The 13,547-nt window shown below is 45.6% G+C and overlaps 1 protein-coding gene across 5 annotated transcripts in view; it reads right to left on the reverse strand.

Moving 5' to 3' along the window:
- Nucleotides 1–13,547, reverse strand: part of UNC13C (unc-13 homolog C) — a 921,443-nt gene that overhangs the window by 214,717 nt on the left and 693,179 nt on the right. The window lies entirely within an intron of this gene.

Below are 13,547 nucleotides of genomic sequence, written 5' to 3' on the forward strand. Positions count from 1 at the left end.
GACCAGAACTGAACACAATACTCCAGGTGCGGTCGCACCATGGAGCGATATAACGGTCATACGGGAAACAGATACTATGATGGGAGGATTAGGAAACTACAATAGTACACTTACATTTCATCAAAGTACATTTTTTGGTAGGTTTGCTACTAACATGTCATTAGGCTCATGTTTTGAAACATGTACTTTTACCAGCAGAGCAATCCAATATTTAAGCACAATGAACTAGATTCTATAAATGGTATTTAAGTGCTGAGTGCTATTCTATATGGGATCCACATCCTTTATAGAATAGCTGCTAAGCGTATAAACAGCACCCAACTTAAGGCACTGGCAAGAATGCCTGCTGGCAGGCCCCAATCACTGTGGAGGAGTAGCCTAGTGGTTAGTGCAGTGGACTTTTATCCTGGGGAACTGAGTTTGATTCCCACTGATTGATATCAGTGACTCTGCACAAGTCACTTAACCCTCCATTGCTCCAGATAAAAATAAGTATCTGTATAAACCATATAAACTGCTTTGAATGTAGTTGCAAAAACTACAAAAAGGCTGTATATCAAGTCTCATTTCCCTTTCCCTATTCTGTAACAATGCATGTACATTCTGGGAATGCCTCCTTGAATTTATGCAGTATAGGATTTCTGCAGGCATCGTTATAGAATACGATCCATGCATAAAATCCATGCAATTAATATTGGCACTGATTGGCTTATTACTCAATTAATTTGCACATGCAGATTGACAATATGCGCTGATTTATGCACGCAAATGTAGTCACCTTGGTTTTGATCTATTGAACCAAGGGAGGGTCTTTGCTTTGCAAGCTCTGAGTGATGACTTTGTGATGTGCACGGGAGAAAGTTCCATTGCTGTACACATTGCTGAAATCATTATATGTCACATCACGCAGGCGCTGTGCGCTGAAACACGGCCTGTGTCGGGTCAATTTTGGAAGATTGTTTTTCAAATTACACCATTAAAGGAATTGTGTCCCATTTTAGAAGGCTCTTGGTGCTTCTTTTTTGTTGTTTGGACTCTATTTTGTACTTTGAACCCTCTCTGTGATGGCTATCATTGCACATTCAGACATAAATAATCTTATATAATAATAAACAGTGTAAATGTACACACCATGATATGATGGTGCATACTTTGCTGGTAGGCAAGTGCAGGGGTGGAGTTTGAGTGGAGTGTGGACCTCTTGCATGCTTAAGATCCAGCTCATTGAGTACAGACACTGTGTGATTAATTGTAAGATATCTGAACCACTGGTCAAGCACTGTATAAGTAAAAGCACATGAGTTTTCTACTTTGCACTGTTGAGCTTTTGAACATGTAGCTACTAAAGTATGTGGCAGTGATATCAATGGGAAGAGCAGTGGATATTTTGTTTACATACTGTTGAGCCCTTTGGCCTCAATTCAGAAATTGAATGAAGAGCCGTTTTTTAACTGGGGCTCTTTGACGGCTTTTTCAATGGGTACAAACAGGAGTGAGAACATCAGAGAGTGTGTGTTACTGATTGATGGATTTGCTTTTCGGATTTGCTTTAAGAACCCTGAGCCACCATTTTTTTTCAGTCAGAGCAGATTTGCAGCGCTAAAGGTGTGCGAGTTTAAATTGCTCTAGCTTTCTTTTGGGTCAAACACTGACTTTACATTTTTGTTTCAGAATGAGGCAGCTATAATGGGTAAAAACAAGTGGCCCTTGTTGGGAGTATTTGCTGTGATCTCACCCACCCGGGGTGCACATGAGAGCACCTTTACAGCCAAAATGGACGCTGCAACCTTTCACCTATATGTCTGACTACCAACTGTGCAGAAGTCAGCATTTCAGCTTGTAATAGATTTACTGAAGCTTGCACCACCTCCAAGGTCACTCTGTATCGGGGGAGAATGCATGTCCCTGAGGGAGAGAGAGTGAGAGAGAGAGCTTACGAGATAAGACGGACAAAGGAAGCTTCATACAGATGCTGGGAGTACATGGTGGGATTATTTCTGATTGGCTCCCAGAAAACTGATTGGTCTGAGAAGCGGGAACAGAAGCAAGTTAGTTGCTGAAGAACCGAGGAGAAGAACAGAAGAACAGAAGAGGAGAACATTTGCATTTCTGCAAGCACCTGATTTACCTGAGAGACTTACTGATAATACCTGGCAAAGCTTTTCCCCAGATTACAGCTGTCTACAGGATCTATACTGAGTCTGTATCATCTGTGGCTGATCAAGACAAGTGCATCACCTGAGCTTGTGGGACCTCGCTGAGACATTCGGCTGAGGTATCGGAAGGAATCTGATCTGGTGACCGGGACGGTGAGATCATAGTTTACTTCCTTCAGGCTGGGTTAGATAATTAGTCTGTGCTCGGACCCATCAGATGCGTGACGTCAGGATTTATGATCTCTACTCGCTGTTAGCCTAGTATAAGATTTGTGTGGTAATCATTAGGATCTTGGTATTGTGTTTATCTGTCATTACAGATTAGCCAATAGGATAATCATAGTTATTCTCTATATTTTTGGTATCATTGTGCATGCAATCAGGAATTGCTGATGCTATAAGCTGATAAGAGTTTTCTATATTTTTGTATATAACGCTGTATAAATAAACTAATATATTCCATTGGTCTGTCCGTTATTTTCCATGCAGCTAAGGTTGGGCAGAGGCCACGCCCCCTAGACATAAGCGAGTACATAGGTAGGAATTGGCCTCTTACAAAATATATATATAACCACCTACAAATTGGGGCTCTCGTCCGGGACGGTTGGTGCAAGAATAGCAGAAGTTAAAACTTTTCTGGGTCTTTTCTGAAAGCTGGTTTGACCTTCTGTTTTTCTTTGCACGAACTGCAGTTCCACCCTAGCTGACGGCAGACCTTTGTTTATACAGCTGTGTTTTATTGCTGTAATTGGTTGACAGATTTATTTCTCTGAGCTCCAAAAGAGGAAAAACGGTTTCTCTAACTCTCTGTAAGGAAGGAAAACAGGGTGTGTTTAGTCTTTAACATGGCGACCGGCACGGTTGGCACATTGCCTGAAATTCTCCTGAGTGAACAGGAGAAGGGCGTGCTGAAAATATTACTGCCACTCTCTCATAGTAAGATGAAACCAGCACCTCCTACAGTAGAGTCTGTACGTGCTTTATTTAGTAGCAGTTCACCGAATAGCTCAGAAGTATATGCTACGGTTTTAAATACAATTATAAAAGAGAAACAGCATTTGTCACAATGGATGCTTTGTGAACTGGGCGTGTCTCTTTTGGCAGTTAAAGACTCTTTGATGAATGAGATAAGAGAGGGATCTGTACCTCTAACAGATCGCATAGCGGATTTGCAGTTAGATTTGTCCCAGACTAGGGAAACTGTCCAGGAGCGAGACAGCGAGTTAGCTGCATTACGAGTTGATTTAGAGACTGCCAAATCTGCTTTAGCAGGGACCAATGTAAGCCCCGCCCCACCTAATTCTTCTGAAGAGATTTGTACGGAGTGCCAGACACTGTATGATAAGTGTAAAACTTTGCAGGGTGACCTAACTGATTGTGAAGCACTTAATTACACATTAAAGCAAGAAATTGCCCAGTACCTCGTGTCTTTTGATTCGTTGCAAGAGAAATTTTCTCGTTTGACTGATGCATTACACAACCAGATTAGGGAAACAGATAAGTTGCAGACATTAAATCGGGAGCTAAAACAGGTCTCAGAAGGTGTTCAGAGTGAGTTGCGCAGGGAGCTAGTGACCACTCAAGAAGAATCTGTGTCTGTGTTTCAAGATTGGCACGCCGCCAAGCTAGAGTTGGCGGAGTTAAAAGAGAAGCAGGAGACAGTCTCACTGCAATTACAATGTACAGTGAAGGACAGAGATTCATTGTCTAAAGCATTAGATGAGTGCACTGTAAAGATTTCCACAATGCAGCAAGAGCTTACGCACATGGCGCAGGAAGAAGTACCGTATACCTTAGAGTTCCCCGACAGTTTTGCTGCGGGTCACCCAAGCCCAGCTCCCGAAATGAACCGTTACGTGAGCCGGGAGGGACCCGAGTTAAACACACCCATTGGGGGCATGGCTTCGGCTCTTTCCCGCCCCTCTGTACAATCCAGCCCCATAGTGGCTGGTGACCTAAGCAGCAGACCCGAGACAGTGACACACCCACTGGGGGCACGGGTCCAGGGACTGCCTGCTGAAATCATCAGCTCACTTGGTCAGGTGCCTAGCTCAGGGTTTCAGCCTTCGGCAGATCCACCCAGTTTTAGCAATACACCTGCCCCGAGGTTCTCTACACCTGGTAGTGATCAGCGGCATTTCAAGCCGGAACCCAAGAAAGGAATGTCTATGGAGAGGCAAGCATATATTATAAAGATGCTACGCACCGTAATAGCGCCTTTTAAAGCGTCTGCCTCGGTATCCATAGAAACCCATCTTAAGGCAGTGCATGAACTCCTGCAGACCATGCACGTCTCTTCTGAGGATGACATCAGAGCCCTCCTCAAATGGACCTTTAGTACCGAGTGCCATGAAGTTCTAGATTTGATCATGTCCGATAACCCCGATTTACGGTCAGTGGAGCAAGCCTTAGCGAAGCGCTACGGTCTCTTTGCCAACTCTCTTGAAGCTAAGCGTGCAGCGTATACTATTAGTTGTAATCCGGAGGAGAGTCCGCGGGAGTGGGCCCATCGCTTGAAGCGTGCATTTTACCAAGGGGGGGTGCCGCCTGATTCTAAAGATCTTGAATTTGGTGATTTCAGGGAACTTTTTATACAGGGTCTGCCTGATCCGATAAAGATTCCCTTGGCAGGAAAAAACGCAGAACCCTATTCCAGCCTTCTAAAGCAGGCTGAAGGAATTTTTGAAATCTGCCGCGCCAAGCCCATCGCAGAGACTCCGAAACTGGCATCCAAGAGTCGCAACAGGGTGATACCACCCGCTGTTTGTGCGGTCACTTCCACGCATTCTCTGGAAAACAAAGCGCCGAGACCAACTACGCTGCCGGGCTCTCAGGCCCTGCCGCGGGATGCAGCGCCTCCTATTGCACAGGAGGGACAGCAACAACCTAAAAAGAAGTGGTTTAATCAGAAGAAGTGGAATGCAGAGAAGATTCGTGCTATGCAAGCTCAGCTGGACCAATTGATGGCAAGATGTTCAATTGCGGAGTCTAGCAATGTACCTAAGACACCTCCATCTCATAAAAAGGTCAAATTCCAGAAGCAGAAGGACCAGTCTTCTAGACCGCCGACCCCTCCGGGGCATAGTGTTAAATCTGTTGGGGTGGAACAGCCATCCTCTTCGGAGGAAGAACAAGCATGACTAGACGTGGCCACAAAACCTGTTACCGCAAGCGTCCCCACTGTCCACGTGGATGCGTTGTCGTCCATCAGTGAGGAGTCCCCCGTGAACCATGCTGCGTCGCAGCCCTCGAACCCGGAAGGGCCTCTTTCAAAAGACTCATCCCAGGAAGTCAGGTATTTTCTAGGTAAGCTTATATCTAAAGGTTACAGATATACCGTGGAGTTGTTAATTCAACAAGTACTTTCCTGTGAAGGTCTCCTGGATACAGCCTCAGAGGTGACTTTGGTCACCCAGGGCCTGTTTCAGAAACTAGAGGCATCTCTAGGGGGGGGTCAGGATGTGCTGCATGTCACACCGTGCGACTTGTCACTGGTGGCCTATGGCAATCAAAGTATTGGAACTGTGGGACAGGTTTGGCTATCTTTACAGCTTGGACAGATGACCGTCAGGCACCCTGCCATCATCACTACCAGTGAGGGTGAAGAATTTCTGATTGGAAATGACCTTTTGAAGAGATTTCGGCCTGTTTTGGATTACGACGAGGAAACGATCTGGTCTAAAGTCACTCGACCCCTTAAATATGTGCGAGGGAGATACTGGCGTACAGTCGGTGATGCTAACTCTGTGGAGCTACAGGACACTCCCCTGCGGACTGATCTCCGGTGTCCCGCGGATCCGTCCATGCGGGAGCCTCCGCTGACAGAGGCACCAAAAGGGGGTCAGACGCATGAAGAGCTGGTGCAACAAGCGGACCATCTAGAGATTGTTTCACAGGACACAGCATCACCTGAAATCTCATCTCCTATCTCTGGTCCTGATTTTGCTCATCCTTGCAAGGTGACTGTCATCACCCAGAAAGGTGATGAATTCACCATACCAGTTCAGGTGGCTAACACCCAATTGCTTCAAGCTACTTTACTGTTCACTAGTGATCTCTCCTACATCAGTGACTCGTTGTACAGCCAAATTCGTAAGTCTGTACAACTTCCCTTCAGCAGATGTTCCTCTACTTCGGTACAGGTACCGGGACAAGGCTCCAAGCCGCTTGACGGAATATGTGGCCTTCCCTTGACTGTGGGAAAGAAGACATTCACTCACCACTTCTCTATTGTCCGGGGCTTGAGGGAACCCTTATGTTTGGGGTCAGATTGCCTTGCACGACTGGGAGTTTATGTGGACCTGGTGAATCTAGTCCTGTGGAGTAGAATGCAGAACAACCCAGTGGAACTTGAACCTACGGCTGTTTGTTTGAAGTCTGGACAGACCATTCCCCAGGTCTGTGAGGTAGTCTGTGACAAGGATGTAACCATTCCAGGTAGGGTACGGGATTTTTCCCTCAAGCTTCGCCTCGCTCAAGGACAACGTCTGCTGGATGATGTAGTGTTCTTTAACCCACATGCCCACTTTCGAGACCTTGGATTGGCAATTGGTGTTCTGCCATGTTTGGAGGTCACCGGTACCACCTTATACCTGTTGGTCACCAATCCACAGTCTGCTGAAGTTGAGCTATCTGCTGGAGATTCTTTTGGCTTTCTGGTTGGCCAGTCTTTCCATGATGTCAAGGTAAGTTTGCCTATCCTTGGCAGGCTGCCTTCTTCTTGGGACACCTGCCAGGGGGGGGAGACGACTGACAGTTGGTTTACCTCTCCCAGGGGCCTCATATCTCTCGAGTTTGTTTGGCCCTATGATGCGACGTGTGCTCAGGTACAGGTGGAAGATGACTTCTTGTTTCTGTCCAGGGAAATGTCTGTACCTCAGAAGCCTCGAAGGGTGAATTCTGTGGAAACCTCAACCTTGCAGGAGGACATTGAAGAACAGGTGGAAATTTCATCCAACCAACCTTTCTCAGAGTTTGATGCTATGGTGAAAGAGCAAGTGGAACAGGCTGATGCTTGTACTACTCACACAGAGAAGAGGAAGTTGACTCAGTTGTTGTACAATTACAAGGACCTTTTTGCTGTAGATTCGTATGACTGTGGACTTACGAACCTACATGTCACCAGAGTGCCTACGGAACCTGGTAGCAAGCCTGTCTTTGTGCGTCAGTATAAGATTCCATTGGCTTCCTATGAGTCTGTACAAGAGATTCTCAACACTTTGGAGACCAGGGGTATCATCAGACAATGCAACAGCACGTACAACTCCCCTCTGTGGCCCATCTTGAAAAAGAATAACAGCTGGAGAATCGCTCTGGATTACCGTCAGTTGAATAAGCGAGTACCCTTGTCCCGGTGGCCTATGGCTCCACTGGATCAGAACCTTGCAACCATCAGGGGGGCTAAGTATTTCACCAGCCTGGATTTGGCATCAGGGTTTTGGACAGTACCAGTCCATCCCCACGATCAGCATAAACTGGCTTTTACGTTTGGGAAGAAGCAGTATACGTGGAACAGGACACCCTTTGGGTTTCTCAATTCACCTGCTGAATTCAACATTTTCCTACACAAAGCCCTACCAGATGCTGAAGCTCGAGGAACAGTGGTCTATGTGGATGACATTCTGATCAAGAGTCCTACCTTTCAGGAACACCTGGAGGAGATGGAGCATGTCTTCACACAGTTGGCAGATGCTGGAGCTAAACTGACTCTTGCCAAAGGACAATGGTGCAGGAAATCACTGAATTACTTAGGGTATGAAATTTCTGCTGAGGGTCTGCGACCCCAGAAGAAGCGAGTGCAGTCTTTACAACAGTTGAAACAGCCCACCAATATCACGGAACTTCGTTCCTTCCTAGGAATTTGCAACTACTCCAGACAGTTCATAGATGAGTATGCGGAGATCACCCGACCGTTGGTCAAGTTGTTGAAGAAAGATACACCTTGGGTCTGGGGGCCAGAACAGAAATCTGCTATGCAGGAGCTGAAAGACAAGCTTAGCTGCTTCCCATGCCTCGCATACCCCGAGGGAGGTCGTGAGTTCTACGTGGACTTGGGATATTCCCAACACTCTATGAGTGCTGTCCTATATCAGAAGTATGACACGGATAAGAGGGTAGTGGCGTATGCCAGTAAAGGACTAACGGATGTGGAGAGGAAGTATTCCGACTGTGAGAAAGCACTCCTGTCTACCGTTTGGGCTTTGCAACACTTCAGAAGTTACATCCAAGGTGAGAAGCTAATTGTGGAGACTTGCCACCAGCCCATCAGTTTCTTGGGTAGTGACCGAATTAAGACCGGTCGAGTGTCAAACAGCAAAATAGTCTCCTGGACATTGGCTCTTCAAGGCTGGCCTCTGGAGGTAAGGTATGCTCAGAAACATCGTAACGCAGTAGCCCAAGGTATGGCTGACCTACATGATTGTGCAGAACAGGATTCCATTGCAGGTATTCCCGAAGCAGATGTTCCCCCGCTAGAGAAAGAACCTCATCGACACCATCTGTATGATGAACAGACTTGTGCTACCATGCCTAAGGTCTATGTAGATGGTTGTGCTTACCGTCGTGATACAGTCAAGGAATTGGTTGCAGGAGTAGGAGTGGTATGGGATCCAACCAATCTTGAAGAGACCCTGAAACACAGCTTGGGCTCGCGAACTAATCAGTACGCTGAGATTGTGGCAGCTCTGGTGGCGGTACAGTCTGCAATTCAGAAAGGAGTCCGACAGTTGGTCATATGTACGGATTCGGACTATGTGAGACAGAATTTTGTGTCCCATTTGCCCATCTGGAAGCAGAAAAATATGTTAAATTCCAAAGGAAAACCAGTACATCATGGAAACTTGATCCAGATTTTAGATCAACTGGTAAAGGACCATGACATGACCATCTATTGGAAGAAGGTCAAGGGTCATGCAAAAGTTGACAGTCCCGACAAGCTGGGAAACGACTTGGCCGATCACCTGGCCAAGGAGGGTGCGCTTACAGGAGAATTATGGCGACCCCCAGATGTGGAGACTGCGGCTGTCCATGCGGTCACCCGACGACAGGCGAAGCAGTCCAACGACACGCCGGTGGTCCAGTGGTGCAGGGAAGTCCCATCCTTTGATCTTGTCATGGCACAGAAATCCGACCCGGTGATCGGGAGATGTTATGAGTACATATGGAATCCGCAAGACTGTCCCCTGACGGAAGAAGACAAGCAAGATGAGGAAATGAGGATACTCTACGCCTCCCGAGAGAAGTTCAAACTTCACAAGGACCTGCTTATTCGGACGAGTAAGCATGGCATTGAGCAATGGGTGGTGCCTAAAGAATATCGAGGCATTATGTTGCAGCATGCCCATGACGAACCATGTGCTGGACATCGAGGGGAGAATATCACCTATGAGACCCTAAAGCAAGTAGCTTATTGGCCTCACATGCGACAGGATGTACAGTTGTACACGCGAGGGTGTTTGACCTGTTGTCGTTTCCAGCCATCTTCACCATCTCACCGAGCACCACTTAGGAAGAAGGGTATCGCCATGCCCTGGTCGGATATCCAGATTGATTGGGTTGGTCCTGTAGTTCGATCCACTCGTGGTAACAAGTACTTGCTCACAGTCACCTGCTTGTTCACCAAGTGGTTGGAGTGTCTGCCTGCACCCAACTGCACGGCAGAAACCACGGCTACCTTACTACTGAATCATGTGTTCAGCCGGTGGGGTTTGCCTATGCGAGTGGATTCAGACCAAGGTTCTCAGTTCACGGCAGAGGTGATTCAACATATGTGGAAGATGCTTGGAGTAAAGAGTAAGTTGCACATAGCTTACCGACCTCAATCTTCGGGACAGGTGGAAAGAGCTAATCGCACCATCGTGACCATTCTGAAGAAGTATGTGTCATCCTCAGGTAAGAATTGGGACCTTGTCTTACCATTGGTCCTTATGGCGATTCGTTCCACACCCCACCGTTCCACCGGAGTGTCTCCTTTTGAGATGATGACAGGTAGGGAAATGACATTACCAATTCATTTGTTGTACAGGACTAATGATGTGAACTTGTCCAGTGCTACCTCCACTCATGAATATGTCACCCATTTGCGTAAGCATTTGCAAAGTGCCTTTGCCTTTGCTCAGAAAAATTTGGAAAGTAGCGCTAGAGGTAGAAAAGCCTATTATGATCAAGGGACTACCTCTAAAGAATACCAAATTGGCGACAAGGTATTCTACTTCAATTTTGCCAGAAACAAGGTTAAAGAAAGGAAGTTTCTGCCTAGTTGGCGTGGTCCATTCCCAATAGTGGAAAAAGCTTCACCTGTGGCTTACCAAATTTGCCTCAAGAAAAATACTAAGGGTGAAGACACCCTTAAATGGGTCCACATCAATCAGTTGAGACCACGTCATCCCAGTCATTTGATTCCAGACGTATGTGTTGATGACACGAACTGTACTAACACCCCAACAGCATAGTCTGTTTTCTTTGTACCTTGCAGATGCAGAAAAGAACCCTGATGATCGTGTTCTTGATCTCCGTGCTGCTGGGATCGTGGTCCAAGATGATCGAACCTGGTCCCATGTCTGGAGTTGTTCTGCAAGATACCCCTGGCTTCCTGATTACCCAGTCCCAGATTGTTCCACAGAAAGTAGTTGTGTCCCTTGACCCAATGCATGTACTACTGAAACATTTCAATATGAGTAACTTATCTCTGTCTGCTGTTACCCATTCCTGGTTTCTCAATTATATGCAAAATGCCCGTGCACAAGTGAAGAACATTTTGCATCAACTGGACAAAGTCATGGTACAACCTATGCAACCTTATAATTCCAGGTCCAGATCTAAGCGTTTTCTTGGTCTGGCCGGTGGTTTGATTTTTTCGGCCATTGGTTCACTTTTTGGTATTTCCATGTCTGTTGCCAACGTAGTTTCTGTCCAAAAGCTGCAGGCCAATATACAAGCCATCCAAGCAGACTTGAAAGCCATCGAGACCAAATTGGTAGTCCAACAGAGCCAACTTGTGGCCCAGGGTAAAACTATTGCTGATACGGTCACTCTTGTGAATTTACATACACATAAAATTAGTGCTAACACAGCTGATTTGTTGACAATTAAAGGTACCATGAATGAAGACCGTGTGTTTATACAACCTGTTAAGGACCTTATCCAGGATTTATTTAGGGAAGTAGATACTAGTGTTAGTAAGCTAATGCAGGGACAGATACCAACGTACCTGATACCATCTGATGTTGTTAAAGATGCCTTTGCCAAAGTTACCCGTTTGTCTATTGAACCTTTTCAAATTCAAATCGCATTTCATTTAGGTACTGCCTTTCCCCTTTATTTGGATATGGAGCGTATGGAAATTGCCTTCATCCTTAATTTGCCATTTATTATGCCTGAGAATGTATACCAGCTTAAACAAGTTGTAAATGTAGGTACGTGGCATGAGAATTTGTACCTTAATGTTGATACACCTAAGTATGTTGCTTACCAACAGGATGCTCCGCAACATTATTTGGTCCCTAACTTAGACCTTTGCCACAAAACTAAAGATGTTAATTGGCTATGCCCTGGTAAACCTTTCCTGAAAGACACAACAGAAGCTCTTTGTGGCTTGTCCACAGAGAATGTCCAAGAGAAGTGTAAGGTTACCGTGTCAAAATATGACGATTTTTCTGATACCACTGTAGCTGTACTGGATACGGTATGGTTAGTTAGCACACCTAGTACGGAACTTACTGTCACCTTCCAGAAGCATGATGTAATCAACCGTTACACTCTTCCTTGCAATGTTTGTGTGATCGCTGTACCCAAGTATGCTGTTGCCCATGTAGGAGGAGTTTCCCTGTTTTATCTTGACACAGACCCGGTTGTTTCTGAGTTGGAAGTGCTTGATGTATTTCGTGGACATCCTATTGACTTTGCTATGGACCTTATACCCTTTTTACAGTCCAAAGACTCTCACACTGTTGAATTATCTGTTGACCATGAGACTCTCGAGGTTGCAGATTACAAACGTCGTTCATCTGATGTCACCCAGTTCCACATGTCCACTTACGTTGTCATCCCACTTTTGACCATCTCGTGGGTCATCATGCTCCTGTGTGCTGTAGTGTTTTGGAGAGACCTTCGTCATTTACGCTATCGCGTAAACACTTTGTCACCTACGGCGATGAGATTGCAAGACTTTATGTAGTTACATCTGACCAGCATTTTGCCAACAATTTATTCTGTTTTCACTTTTCTGTACTAATATGCTTTGCTTTGCATGATGTGATTTTCATGATCTATGTGATTATGGTTCATGATTTGTTTGATTAATTTTCATGTGTTAAGACTTTTAACTAACTGCACATGCGGGTTCTATTATTCAGTATTTTGCTGTATTAGCATTTTTGATTTCCTTGTGAACATTATTTTGCTTCATAGAACTGTTGGGAGTGTGTTAGTTTGCATTAGTTGAGATTTACTTTGAAACTTTTTGTAGTTGACCATGAAGTTGTACCTGAATCCTGACTGAACTGTCTGGCTTATTTTTGTAGTTAGGTTGGAGAAGGCCTTTACTCCCTTGTAGTAATTTCCATCTCCAAGGGGGGGAATCTGTAGGAGTATTTGCTGTGATCTCACCCACCCGGGGTGCACATGAGAGCACCTTTACAGCCAAAATGGACGCTGCAACCTTTCACCTATATGTCTGACTACCAACTGTGCAGAAGTCAGCATTTCAGCTTGTAATAGATTTACTGAAGCCTGCACCACCTCCAAGGTCACTCTGTATCGGGGGAGAATGCATGTCCCTGAGGGAGAGAGAGTGAGAGAGAGAGCTTACGAGATAAGACGGACAAAGGAAGCTTCATACAGATGCTGGGAGTACATGGTGGGATTATTTCTGATTGGCTCCCAGAAAACTGATTGGTCTGAGAAGCGGGAACAGAAGCAAGTTAGTTGCTGAAGAACTGAGGAGAAGAACAGAAGAACAGAAGAGGAGAACATTTGCATTTCTGCAAGCACCTGATTTACCTGAGAGACTTACTGATAATACCTGGCAAAGCTTTTCCCCAGATTACAGCTGTCTACAGGATCTATACTGAGTCTGTATCATCTGTGGCTGATCAAGACAAGTGCATCACCTGAGCTTGTGGGACCTCGCTGAGACATTCGGCTGAGGTATCGGAAGGAATCTGATCTGGTGACCGGGACGGTGAGATCATAGTTTACTTCCTTCAGGCTGGGTTAGATAATTAGTCTGTGCTCGGACCCATCAGATGCGTGACGTCAGGATTTATGATCTCTACTCGCTGTTAGCCTAGTATAAGATTTGTGTGGTAATCATTAGGATCTTGGTATTGTGTTTATCTGTCATTACAGATTAGCCAATAGGATAATCATAGTTATTCTCTATATTTTTGGTAT

Source organism: Microcaecilia unicolor, chromosome 1, assembly GCF_901765095.1.
Source record: "Microcaecilia unicolor chromosome 1, aMicUni1.1, whole genome shotgun sequence".
Taxonomy (NCBI): Eukaryota; Metazoa; Chordata; class Amphibia; order Gymnophiona; family Siphonopidae; genus Microcaecilia; species Microcaecilia unicolor.